This window comes from Chelonoidis abingdonii, chromosome 3, assembly GCF_003597395.2.
Source record: "Chelonoidis abingdonii isolate Lonesome George chromosome 3, CheloAbing_2.0, whole genome shotgun sequence".
In the NCBI taxonomy this organism is placed as follows: domain Eukaryota; kingdom Metazoa; phylum Chordata; order Testudines; family Testudinidae; genus Chelonoidis; species Chelonoidis abingdonii.
In genome coordinates, this window is record NC_133771.1 from 112,747,015 (window position 1) to 112,761,680 (window position 14,666).

The 14,666-nt window shown below is 38.4% G+C and overlaps 1 protein-coding gene across 8 annotated transcripts in view; it reads right to left on the minus strand.

Moving 5' to 3' along the window:
* The window catches only part of HIVEP2 (HIVEP zinc finger 2), a 217,229-nt gene that overhangs the window by 135,602 nt on the left and 66,961 nt on the right, over nt 1-14,666 (minus strand). For 2 of the 8 annotated variants that reach the window (XM_075064007.1, XM_075064005.1), the window contains exon 2: nt 2,622-2,672. The exons of the other annotated variants lie outside the window; for them this stretch is intronic. The gene's annotated coding sequence lies outside the window, so the exon portion shown is untranslated. The remainder of the gene's footprint in view (nt 1-2,621; nt 2,673-14,666) is intronic. 8 annotated transcript variants of the gene reach the window in all.

Below are 14,666 nucleotides of genomic sequence, written 5' to 3' on the forward strand. Positions count from 1 at the left end.
TTCCCTCAGAAATTTCTTAACATACGCACATCATAGCCACTCACGCAAAAACATAAAGAAACAAAAAAACCCTATACACTAGTCAAGCTATTTTTCCTACAGATTGGGAAGAAAGGATGAGCCAGAGATTATTATTGCTATTTCAATCTCCAAATGCTTAGCATACTAAAGTAATGGGAGCCGTAAAAGCACCTGCATAGACAGACAGACAGATAGCAAATGATGGTGTTAACTGTATTAGCCAAGCTGGAATTACCTATTGTCTCCACATGGGCATTCTATATGTCCTTTAGATGTAAACACGATCCTCTTCAACATCTAAGAGATACAATCTCAGGGAGCTTCTTTTTCTAGAAACACAATTAAGTCAGGACCAGAATGCCCTTCACCATTCTAAATACCAAATTACCTTCAATTTTGAACTGCTTTCCTAAGCACTCAAACTTGTGTTATAAAGCATGTTCTCTTCCGTCCCTTAATAAAGAAAAGATTGCTGAGGAGTTTGTCCCGTTTTTGTTCACTGATGTGTTTGTCTAAGGTCAACCCATCTGCAAAACTCTGATTTCAGTATTGCTCGCTCTGAAGCCCATGTTTTTAACCCACAGACAAGAACTGACAGGATTCAGATTTCAGTGAGTTATATTTAGGTTTTCCAATAATGTAAATACAGAGTTTCTGGAAAGATAGACTAGGAGAATCATCCAGAGTTTGCATTTACCTCACTCTATTCTACCAACAAACTTTAATTGAAGGCCTGGAGGATAAAGTCCAGAACTAAAATTAATCCTGTTACACCACTTTATTTCTATTTTTAGCATTTCTCATAAGTTTTGTTGAAGGAGCAATAATTGCGCCATATTAACAAGAAAAAGTGTCTTCAAAATTATAAATAAAATCAGAACTTCCTGGAACTCAGATGTGTACTTTTGGAGCAAATAATCCTCCTTTATTCTCATCTCTTTAAAAGCAGCAAAGAGTCCTGTGGCACCTTATAGACTGATACACGTATTGGAGCATGAGCTTTCGTGGGTGAATACCCACTTCACCCACGAAAGCTCATGCTTCAATACGTCTGTTAATCTATAAGGTGCCACAGGACTATTTGCTGCTTTTACAGATCCAGACTAACATAGCTACCCCTCTGATACTTCTCATCTCTTTGTAATCAATGCCTGCTCAGTGTGGCATGTTGTCCCCCACTAGTGGTGGATAGGCCGGCTACAGATTGATGAGCCTCCTGCAGCTCTGGTTGACAACTGTCTCTTTTAACTCAGGCAATAGAGACTCATGTATTAAGATCCAGAAGTCTCAGATTTGATTCCTACTGGCGATAACCCACACAGGGACATCAGTGTTTCATCTTTATACTTTTTGTAATTAGAAAAGCATGTCCACTAATGTGTTCTATTCTGTTTTGGTGGTTTTGGTACCCCTATGCCTTTTAACTTTGACCGTTAGGTCCTTCAAGGATATAAAAATACAAGATTTTAAAGAAGTAGCTATTCGCAAAAGAGATGCCCATAGCATCAGTCTAACGGTCTTGATCCTCACATGAGGCACAGTTCAACCCCTCAAGTCAAGGAGAGTCTTTCCATTGATTTCAGTTGGAGTTGGATCAGGCCCTTCAATCCAATCAAGGAGCTCCAAAGTATTGGATACATAATGTGTTACAAACTTCACTGAAACATAAGACAAAGATGTCATTATTTCCATGAAACCAGTTAATTCATAGTTTTGCAGTACCCAGGCCTGTATTAACAATTGTTTGTCAGAACAGCATAACAACAAGAATGTGCCAAGTATCATGGAATGTGAATTTTCAGCCTGATGTGTCACAAACTAAACGCACATTTCTCATTAACTAGAGAATGGTGTGTCAGATTCCCTGCACTCTGAGAAAAATCCAGACCCGTTATGCAGATTTAATTCTTATCAAAGTCTCTGGGTCAAGTTCTGTGGTGATGTAAATGGTAGTGAAAGCTACATGTACAGGGGTATATTTGCAATAATATGGCTGTACATGGTAAACTAGAGTAACTTGCAGTACTTTGGAATTCAGAGGGCATGCAAAATTAATCTAATTTAGATGTTCAGAGGCATAAAAAAGGAAGTAACAAAGAAAGCAATTAAGCCTTTTTCTCCACACAAACATGGGACTGCTTTAACTACACTGGTAAAGTAAACGTAGTACAACCTCCATTTGCACAGACTCAGTGGTCGCAATATAACAGTGCTTATACTACTATAACTATTCCTGTATGGGAAGGCGAACAAATCCTAATGATATAATTCACCATTTTGCCAGTACAATTGCATCCATACCAGGGGTTGTACCTGTATAAAGGTATCAGAATTATCCTTTCTTAAAAAAGTCACACCTCCTAACCAAAACAGTGATACCAGTCCAAAACCTGTGTTTGGACTAGGCCTCAGAAATGAGCATGTGGTGGAATGGCTGGGTTTAATACGTTACATACACGGCTGAAAATTTGCTTCCAGTTTATTTCCGGCATCTCTGTGATATTGCTGTGATGCCCTTTCAACAATATAGGATGCAGGAATTCACGTACTGTAGGATTGTGAATAAACTGGTTCATGGATTAGGAAATGATGACACTCACCCTATGTTTCAATGTAGCTGGAGCAGCTCACATGGAAGAGGAGGTTTCCATCTGAAAAATGAAAAACAAACACATGCCTTGACTGAATTCACCATACATCAGGGATTCACATAAGGGTCTTACCAGTACATTATTGTGTTTTCATTTATTCCACTACCATACAAAGTCCATCAGAAACAAAAAAAATCTGGCTAGTTTAAAGAGTCAGTAGTACAAAAATATATAAAATACAAATCAATAAAAAGTGAAATAGACATGAAAAGTGTTCGATAGTGTTTGTACTCTTTCCAGTCCAACAGAAATGACCACTGTACAAAAGGGCAACCAAAATTTTCTACAACTATGGGCCTGTCTGATGGCTCCAAATCAGAGTTCAGGCACACTGACGAAGTGGTGGGGAGGAGCTTGCATCACTGAAGCACAGCTGTAACTGTTCTGTGGATAAAGAGAGAACTTCATTTTTTTCTGCTGTCAATCCACTGACCAGTACCTAATTTTATTTGACCTTTCACTGCTATCTGATTGATGTGATTTAAAAAAAAAATATGAAACAATGATTTTTTTAAAGTAACTTCCTTACGGTGTTCTCATAAACTATTCCAAGGACCTTTTGTACTTATTACTGCCTTTCCATTAGTGGCTGTAATCATTTTATTTATTTGTGTATTTATTAGATCTCTGCGTCTGCTACTGAACATTTTTGTATTAAACATGGGAAATTAATAAACAGACACAAAAAAAATGAACCAGTACTAGCAGCAGCATCTTGAATAAGAAGATATCAATGATAGAAATTAAATAAGCTTTCCAGTTGAAGGGCTCTGTCTTTCTCCTGTGGGACTTGATGACAAAAACACAACTGACTTGAACAGAGGCAGGCTCAGGCAACTAAAAAGACTACTGCATTAACTATACTAGGACTCTCCTTGAGTATTCAGGTTCTCGAATCTCCAAATTAAACTGGAATTAAAACAATGCTTGGTTGTTTTTAATTGAATCATCTCAGTCATTCTGCTAAACATGCTATAATGAAAATGAGGCAAACAGATAGATCAGCTGATTTAAAAGGCAGATTTGTATGTTTTCTTCTATACTGCGGGTATGAAAAAAATTGATTTACTGTGTGTATGATACCCCCAACACAGATATTGTTATGCAGTTGCGATAGTCGTCCCATAGTTAAGACTAAAGCTAGCTTCCAGTTTAAAAAACAAAATCAAACTAGCCTCCTCAACAGAAACTGATCTTGCTATTTTGCAAGCTGCATCTCATCCCAGGATAAGACATTTTTGAGGGGGAAGTTTGGAAATGATCAGACAGAGTTTTAAGTTATGACGTTTTCAAATTTTTGCTGTAGTTTACATTTTTTTAAATTATTCTAATGCTTTTTTGGCTCATCAGCTCTCCAAAAAGGTTTGACCTTGATATTTGTTATGTTTTGCCGGCTTCTTAAGAGATGTAGGCAGTTCACTCATGCCATATATCAGGGGTAGCAAACTATGGCATGGGTGCCGAAGGCAGCACAGGAGCTGATTTTAGGCGGCACTCACACTGCCCGGGTCCTGGCCACCAATTCAGGGGGCTCTGCATTTTAATTTAATTTTAAATGAAACTTCTTAAACATTTTAAAAAACTTATTTACTTTACATATAACAATAGTTTAGTTATATCTTATAGACTTATAGAAAGAGACCTTCTGCAAACATTAAAATGTATTGCTGGCACATGAAACCTTAAATTAGAGTGAATAAATGAAGACTCGGCACACCACTTCTGAAAGGTTGCCGACCCCTGCCAGATATTCTTTTTTTCACTTACTGTCAGCCCAAGAAAGTCACAGCTTCCAAGTTAATCTTTATTTTTCTCCCTTATTATATGAATAAAAAAGCATGTAAAGTTAAGAACATATCACTAGCTTTTAAAATCCCATTTTTTATCAAGGTGTGTCCATCCAATACACTATGACTCTGAAGTATAATGTATTATAGTACAAATTTTAGTTGGTAAATATTATAGGTAAAATATCAATTGTCAATCCCTACATATACTTCCATACATGCAAAACACTATGGCTCCAATTTTTGAGTTTGGCTAAGCTGCGCTCAGCACAAGATCCTGTCAGAATGGACAAAGATGGCTGCACACAACCTTTAGACACTCCTAATTCCCAGTTCAACCCCTAGTTCAAGGCAGAATAGTCACATACCTGCCCTACCCTATTCTGGTTGGTAATAGCCCCCAAAAGAGCTGTTATGCCACCCACTGATTGCCTGAATCCAGAAGTACTCTGGACATGACATACCCTGTAGTATGTATTCCAGGAGTGGCTGGGTTGGTTTGGCATAAAGCCCGCAACTCTGGCTCTATATCAGCCAGGGATTCTCCAAAGCCAGGGGAATCCCCAACGGCCTGATTAGGACACTCTGACACAAACGGAACGCATCAGAGCTGAAGAATCAGCCCATACATATTCAACATATTTCATAATTCCAAAGAGGTTTTCCCTTTTGTTCATAAAAACATCTTACTGCTAATCAACATACCGCCCTAACAAGAAATTTATAGAGCTCTGACATATGCTTCTGTAGCCTAAGACTATTGGTAAATTAGTTTTGAAATCTTCAGTTCCTATTAAATAACATTATTTCTTTATGTTTATATCAATAGAGTGGTGATGGGCACTACAGAAATCCCTAAGATTGACACAGACAGACAGATAAATTGCACAACTGGCACATTAAATCTTGCTGAAGTCTCAGCAGAAAGGTCATGGATTAAACATACTAACTATGCCTAGTAGTAGTCTCTACAGGAAAATGTGTATTGCTACTGTTCCAACATTATTTCTTCACTGGATAACTAGTGGCCTTTAATCTCCAGTGTTATGAATGAAGGTTTAAACAACTTTCATGAGCAATAAATTCATACATTTAAGGAAATGTAAATGTAGAACTCAGTTAAATAAATCAGTGGAAATTGAATTACCAATACCAAAGATCATGTTACTCTCTTGCTTGACAGCAAGAATACTTTTTTTAATAAATTGGTTTTAAAACAATAAGACTATATCTAAGAGTAACAAAACATGGACAAACCAAAAACTAAGAAATATTCACCTTTTTACAGTAAAACACAACATTAAGGCAAATATTCTTTTTGGCGGGCGGGGGGACGGGGGGGAGAAAGGGGCATTACAAACTTTCACACTTGATGATGTGAGCAACATATTCATACCGAGAGAGTTAAACACAGAGATGTATAACATGTCTGTAAACAATTGCTGTGTATCAACACTTTGCAGATAAAATCTTACCCCTCCCTGGACAAATGCTATTTTCTTATTAGAAAAATTCATAAGGATTTACATAATGATATATGGATAAGGTACAACAACAAACTGGATTAGAAAGATTAGATAATATAGATTAGATATTTGTTTACCAAATATCGTACTTAAGTAACAGGCCTCAAAAAGCTAAAATATATACGAGAGACAAGGTGCGTGAGGTAATATCTTTTATTGGGCCAGCTTCTGTTCGTGAAAGAGACAAGCTTCCAAGCTAAAGAGAGCTCTTCTTCAGGAGAAGAAGAGATCTGTACAGAAGAAGAAGAGCTCTGTGTAGCTTGAAAGCTTATCTTTCCATCAATAAAAGATATTACTTCACCCTGCCTTTTCTCATTAATGTCCCAGAACTAACACGGCTACAGCTCTGCAAAATATATACATATTTATAGTTAACAATAGCTTTACTCTGTAACTCAGGTAATTTGAAACAGAACTACGCACTGTATAAGCTTTAGGGAAAAAACTGTTTAAAAGGAATGATGAAAACAAGAAATAAGACAATTAAATGCAAAGTAGTGAATTTTAAAAACCTGGGATTTTGCCAAGATGATAAAGAAATTGAAAATGTCAGACATTTCCTCCCTGTTACAGTCTGCTGAATTTATTTCCCTCCCCTTTTCTTCACAACAAAGTTAATGAATTAAGAACATAGTTTCACCCTCAGGTTTTAATTTCCTGGCATTCGTCTTTTTGTGTCAAACCTTAACGTGTTTTAATACAGGCGAAAGGGCTGGTATTTAATTATGTCTAATGTCAATAATTGCATTACAGACATGATGGTACTTGAACATTTTATTACATAATATAAAACATATAAATTTCATAAAACAAAGGCCTGTATCTACCATTCAGTTGCCTTTCTTTAAATAAAAAATCAACTGAACTGAATTCTAGAGTCCCTAGAGACTAAAGCCCTCTACTTCTCATAGAACAAGTCAAATGCATGCAGCAACAGTAAAAGCTTCCTCACAAAATTTATCCCACATATATGCTTCAGCCCTGTTCTGGCAGGATCAACTTCCAAAACCTTGTGTGCACAATGGGGATTTTTCAAAAATTTCCCACTCTTGCTAAATTTGTCCGCTCCACTCTGGGACACCTTAGTATAGAAGAGCTGTGGACAGCTGCTGGAACTTCAAGCACTGTACCATCTAACCCTGTGCAGACCATGGTAAATACACCACCAGCAGCCAGTGGCCATCCTACACTAGGGCTCCCATTGTTGCCTAACATTACTGGAGCTGAACTGGTGCTAACAAAGGAGGCATTTTTTGCAAAATTTCCCTAGTATAGGCAAGGTTTATGGTTAAAAGTCATTAATTCTACATTCCTAGCTCCTTGGCCTCTCTGTTGAGAATGCTAGCAAAAGTGCTAATTAGTGCCAATTGTGATAAAGTTTGGGGATTTTTCAGCAAACATCTGTACACTAGGAAACACATAGAAACCACCAGCTCACTTCCACACCATCCACTGCCCATCAATCAGATGGTAATGATTGTGGATCACTAATAATCTCAGCCAAATTTCAGATAAATGACCAAGAGATAAAAACCCCAACATTAACTTTAATAAAAAATTTAAAAGTCATATTTACACAAATTAAAGGGGAAGATACTGTACATCTGAGGTCAGGCTTGGGTTATGAGGGATTACAAGTATTGGTTACAAGGTTCACAAGATACATACTTAGTGCATAACCAACAAAGACCCAGATTGGGTTTTTAAAACGTCGGTGGATAAGTGGGTTTGGGCACGCCACCCCTGGAATGTATTTAGCGTCCAAGTCAGTAGTGGTGTAGTGCATAAGTACATGGCTGGAGTGTGTCCCTTGGTTCATCAGGGAAGGAAAGAAGTGGGTTATTACCCTGACCGGCATTCTCGATTACTCGAAGTGGTACTGGCAGTGTCTCGTGATTTGCTCCATGTATATGTCTCTGGACCACCTGATGGTGTCTGACACCATGAGCTGTCTCATGAGCTGGGTATAGCATCGACTGATTCTATACGCTCTCAGCACTGGCTCATTGTGGGGAGTCCCACATGCCCAGGGCTCCCACGACCAGGGCGTGGATCTGGACCTCATAGCCCTGAGCTCTCAGGGTATCAGCCAGCAGGGTGTATTTCAGCACCTTCCGAGCTTGGGCCTCATGGAAGGCCGGTGACCTGTTTTGAAATAGCACGACATCCACCATGAGGATCTTCTTCTTTCCCGCGTCGGTCACGAAGATGTCAGGTCGCAGTTGGCTGTCTGTTCCGGGGACCAGTCAGTTCCCTGAGTCATCCAGTCCAACACTGTTCTACTGCAGGGGTAGGCAACCTATGGCACGCGTGCCAAAGGCAGCAGGTGAGCTGATTTTCAGTGGCACTCACACTGCCCAGGTCCTGGCCACCAATCCGAGGGATTCTGCATTTTAATTTAATTTTAAATGAAGCTTCTTAAACATTTTAAAAACCTTATTTACTTCACATACAACAATAGTTTAGCTATATATTATAGACTTATAGAAAGAGACCTTTTAAAAATGTTAATATTTTATTACTGGCACACAAAACCTTAAATTAGAGTGAATAAATGAAGACTCGGCACACCACTTCTGAAAGGCTGCTGACCACTGTTCTACTGTTTCCATGATCATGGATCATCAACCCCTCCTCTCCAGTCAATTAGCACCCAGATTTCCCCATAGTTCTGATGCACTTTCACTGCCAAAGTGCCTCTCATGCAACTTCTCAGGACACTGGAAACTCCTGATTAACTGGTGATCCACCTGGTTTTCTCTTGGTGGAATGCTGCACCATGACAATTTCAACTTTTGTTCTTCTTTCCAATAGCAAAACATTTAACACCCTCCCCCCCGCCACTTCCAAACAGTAAGTCTGTGGTGGAGTGTCATAACTGATCAGTTTTGCTTCCTGATTCTCCATATGCTTAGGAAATAACATCTTAAAGAATCCTCCTCCAGCAGGATGTATAATTAACAGAAAAACTTTATTATATTAAAGACTAAGAAAATCATTAAGGGCCATATTGTGACCACCTTACTCACACCATTGAGCAATTACTCAGATGATTAGTCCCACAGAATTAGACAGGACTATTCATGTGATTGGCCCTGGGAATTCACAATCTGGCCCTAAGTTAAATTAACCATACTTGAAAAAGCATAGTGTGCAGGCACAGTGGTCATCTTTTAAAAAAGCATTTAACTGAAATACCAAAAGTATTTTTCTGTACTTAGTCAAGGACATAATTGCAGTTTCTCAGATACTGACAAGCTGTACTGCGGATAAACGCTGACTTTCATTGTCAACCTCTGTATATGTAAATCTTTACCAACATTGTTAAGGTTACAGTTTCCTAACCTTTTTTTCTTTATTGTCATAGAAGCTTTGGGCTACAGTTCCCCTCTCAGTATTCCAAGTAACATGCTTTCTCTCTAGAACAATAAATGAAACAAGCAAGTTCCAAGTGTCATCTATCACCAGTCCCTTTCAGTGTGCCAGTAGAATCAACAAGGAGAGAGAGAGAGAGAGAGAGAGAGAGAGAGAGAGAGAGAGATGATAATTAAGAGAAGAACAGAGGGTAAACTGAATCAGAAAGCTACATTGCATACTTCTTCCCCAAAGCATGATGGGCTTTAGGAACTAAACAGCTGATCAGATCCCCGTGGCATAAATTACAGGAGAGAAATGACAGATAGTTCAGAACTCACAGCAAAGCAATGTCCTCCACCCAAAAAAAAGGACAGCTAGTTTTTTCGCAGCGTCTCTTCAGAATCCAAAACTGAAGAGCATATAATTTCAGATAATAAATGCCAGTTTGTCTATGACACAGTACATGCTCTCAATACTACTCAAATAATCACCTGTTCTGCATAACAGCCTGCCATGTGTTGCCCTTTCTTGTTTTTTTTGTACCCTTTCTCCTTAGCTTCTTGTCTTTATAGTCTCCTCAGACCCATGATCACAACAAAATATATTGAGAGTGACAGATAAAAAACACTACTGGAGGATTTGTTCTTGATCTGTGATGTAGATGATCATCCAGAGGCTGGTATGCTGGCATAGTGGCATAAGGTCACTCAAAATATCCTCCAGAGAGCAACACCTCTGAAAAACAACTCCCGAGCTCAAGACCTACAAGTAGATGTAGTTCACAACCAATTCTATTCCCAGCGCCTCCATCAGCAAACAGTGATCAAACTTTCGTTTCAAAGAGCAAAAGCCATTAAATGGAACATGCTGCAAATGTGACTATATGTGTTGAAGCTATGAAAGCATGGGGGCAGGGGGAACCAACTCCCTAAGATCACAACTGAAGGTGTGAGACACACAGAAAAAGATTCAGTCTGGAGCACAAAGAAGTGATGTGATCATTAACCGGAGCCAGAAAACCATGTGGGAGTCACAACTGGCTCTGCAGCCTTAGAAATATAGAATCAAATTGGTTTGGAACTGCATTCAAAAATAAATGCAATTAGCTGACAAAAAGCAGGATAGGTTTGTGGATGGTAAATTCATATTTTTCAGGACGTGATTACAGAAGTTTATTTGCCAGAATTCCACAGCCTCATGAACAGCCCATTGCAGCTTAAATTGGTATTGGATAGTTCGGCCTATATTCTAAAGGGAATATGGCAGATGGCAGATGATTTTGAATGAATCAGTAGTCTGATTTTTAGATGCTGGCACATCTATGCAAATAGATACGCAGTTTCCTTTCTTTCTGACTCTGCTACTTAAGTAAAAAATGACAACCTCAGTAGGACCAACCTATGCTCCACACGCCTGGAGTTATTTCTCCACACACCCACCAATGAAGAATGGAAGACACTGTCATAGGAAACTTTGTGCAATTTTGTTATATTTAGTGGGAAGAGTGTTGGTTCTTAAGATGGGAAGACTGGGTCTCTGCAGGAAATGCAAAATGCCACTAATTTGGAGGACTGCCAAATGTTCTTGCTGCTGAACACACTTACTGTCTGTTTCATTCAATCTGCCATGCCACCTTTGCTCTGCTTCCAGGATCTATTGAGACTTCCGGTATCACCTCTATGCGTCCTGGAAGCTAAGAGGCTCAATGCAGCATTAGAGCAGAGTGAAAGTGGCTGGGAGTGAATAAGCTAGAAAGAAAGCGTGACCATAATTCAGAATTAGAGAATGCCTGTTGGACAATAAGTGATAAAATTCATAAAAAATCCAGACTGTGTGTTTCCAAGACGAACTCTTGGAGGAAATGGAATACTAAGGCAACAGTTCTGTGCACATAAGACTTACAAGCCTCACCCTCTCAAATGTCTTTTAATTTGATTATAATTTTGGTTTTTGTGAAAGGTGTCTCATTGCCAGGGCTGGAAATTCTAGAACTTCTGCTTATTTGCAAAGCAGGTACACACATCATGTGCAGTGACCACGCAAACTTCCACCCGTTGCCATGATAACGTGACTCAGCTCTGGTATATGGATTTGCAGGCAGATCAGTCTTTATGGCTGTCTGCTCAGACTTCCAGCTAGGGTGATAATTAGTGTCAATTGCATTGATGACCTTTGCAATATGGACATCACTCCTTTAGGAAGTCAACTGGGACCACCAAGTCATTTTACAAGCTCAAACAGGCGCCTACCAGGCGGTAATAAATTTGATTACTTGGACTGGGTGTGACATACATAGTAGAGGCTCTCTCCTTTATGCTCTTAAAAGAAATGTAGGTAGGGCAAAATAATATTAACTATTAAAATAATAACACTATCATCATTGTTAATGATCTGGACACCTTCATCTGAGAAAGACACACAAAGATGCAAACGGAAGCTAAAGCATGACTGAAAACACAACACACATTAGACTTCCTATCCTAGTGTAGCAATTCTCAGACTTTAAGACCTACTGTAACACATCTAAACTTCAAATGTACTTGATGTGTCACCTACTAATATTAATCAGTATACTTACACTGGGTTCTTGATTAACCTGACTGTAGCTGAGAATGGGTGGCCTCCTAGTTGGGGCTAAAAACTAGGAGTCAAGGGTTCTATTTCTAGCTCTGCAAATGGCTTGCTGGTTGCCTTGGACATCTCTCTTAACCTCTCTGTGTCTCAGTTTCCCTGTTTATGGGGATAATAATACTTTACCACCACTATAAAAATCCTGCTGTGTGAGATCCCAAGATGAAATGTGTTACAAAAGTGTAAATGTATTAATTGTTATTGTTATTAGACACTAATAATTGTCAACAAGTAATAAAACATAAGAAATCTTGGCTTAGTGGCAAGTCAGATAGTATATAATATTGCAGCATTAATTCCTAACTATATTTCTCTCATCCTGGAAACTCAAGTCTACAGCTGAACATGAGAACAGACACAAGATCTTTATGAAAAGAAAAACATAACAATGGCCTGACATGACCTAAATGAAACACAGGATACTGCTCCCCAGCACAGACATCTCCTTAATCCAAAACTTCCTTTCAAAATGCTCTGAACATATTGACCAAAGACACAAAAAGACATGAAATCCACTTTGCTAAGTCAGTAAAAAAATTTAAAAAAAGATATCCACAGTTCTTGTTATTTCAGAGATCTTGATAAATAAATGTGTTATATGTCAGAAAGTTGCTCTGAGCTTCAGAGCAAAATGTGCAAATAAAGAGCTCAATCTTGCTAACAAATATGCATGTAATTAGTTTAAAGCATGCAAAGAAACCCATTGAAATGGGCCTCCTTGCGTGCTTAAAATTATATGGATAAAGTTTTGCAGGATCAGGGCTGTAGGAATTATCATGCTGCTGAGCAATGTACAGTAAAATAATAGGAGTGTGTTTACTAAGTTAACATATGACAGGATGAAGAATGGTCTTGTCATTTAGACCCTGGACTAGGACACCAGAAGTGAGTGCAATTCTTGACTCTGCTACAAATTTCCTGTGTGACCATGGGCAAGTCTCTTAATCTCTTTGTGCTACAGCTCCCCATCTGTAATAACACTACTCTCCTCTCACCCTTTGCCTGCCTGGTCTATTTAGATTGTAAATTCGTCAGGGCAGGGACACTCCCTTATAATGTGTGTTCAAAGAGAACCGTACAATGGATCTTTGTTGGGCTCTTTAGACACTACTATAATAAAAACAATAATAATAAGGTAGAGTCGTCATGCAATTCTATAATTTTAGTATTTTCCCAAAGCTTCCTAGGGCGAGGGAGAGAGTATGTACAAGGGCATGAGCCCTGGACATCCTTCCTAGATTTCTCCCTCCATCCTCCCTCCCTCCCCCCCTTTTTTTTTTTACTATTAAATAGGTACAGAGTTGAAACTGCAGGAAGAACATAGAGGTTTTCACAGCTGCAGAACAAGTACTGTTGCCTTCCAGCTATGTTCTACTGTGCTTGTAGTCCACTGTCCTTTACATCTTTAGCCTAAGTTTTGAATATAGATGACATTAAATAAAGAAATATTAAAGCATTAATGCAACGTAAATGCATCTCTATCACAGTCATTTTTGAAGTTCCTACCATCAGCACTTCTGGCCTGCATGTTGCTGCCTCAGAATGTAAATCTCGACTCCCTATAGATACCACTCCAGGCTCCCCCCACAGGGCATGGCCAAGTGACATCTTCTGAACTGGATATTATTTTTATTATTAATTTTATCAGTATGGTAGAAATTGTGAGACGCACCTTTCGAATCAACTTAATATTTTGTGAATATTTGATGACAGGAAGCTATTAAGGCAATTTACTCATATTATTGAGAGTGGTCATTCCACCTACTAATAATCTTTGCCATACAGTATTAGTACCTTTTCTCAATTTAGTCAGTTAGGGGTCTCACCAGTTGGCAGTGAGAAACATTTGAGCAATTAGAAGAAACTGCAGAAATAGCTGTTGCCCAAAATCTCTGCAGTTTAAGTACAGATGAGCTTTGAATTCAAGTTAAGGGAATAGATAAACAGAATATTTCAAGATTCTAGGTATTCTTTTTATTTATAGAATATGGATAATACATGGGCTTATAAGTGCACATTTCAATCCATTTTTGTGTGAGAAGAAGAATATGGAATTCATAGGAGCAACAACTGATTGTTCAATTTCCTGTCAATGTTGTTGTTGATCTACTTGGCATCATTCTAATGCAGCCTTAAAACTGTACTGTAAAAAGATATTAAAAGCAGAAGTAGGGGAGTCCATCTCTATTCAGCAAAGCACCTAAGCACACACCTAACTTTAAGCATATGCTTAAATGCCTTGCTGACCAGGAACAGAATTAAACAGGTACTTTAATGTTTTCCTGAAATGGGGACTCTTTTCCTTATTTACAATAAATACTATGACTTCTAACTGTTCAAATACATTTTGTAGTTACTATCTTGCATTTTTGTGTTTGTTTGTAAGAGTATGAGACTTAAATAGGGAGAATGCTGAACAAGTAATTCAACGTAAATAGGACAATCAATTTCAGAGTACTGATCTGAACAATTCAAGAGGGCATTAAGGTTTCCCAGTCTTCAGTTATGTTCCTCAGCAGAAGCAGATTGCCTTTTTTTAAATTAAACTATTAGAGAAATATACAAACCTAAGTACTTAACTTTAGTCTCGTGCCCTATCAAAGGTTAAATCAGTGAGTAGTCTTAGATATCAAAATAGGGAATACTTGTTATTTATCACAATTAGTTTGAAACCTGGATACATACCCAAAAAG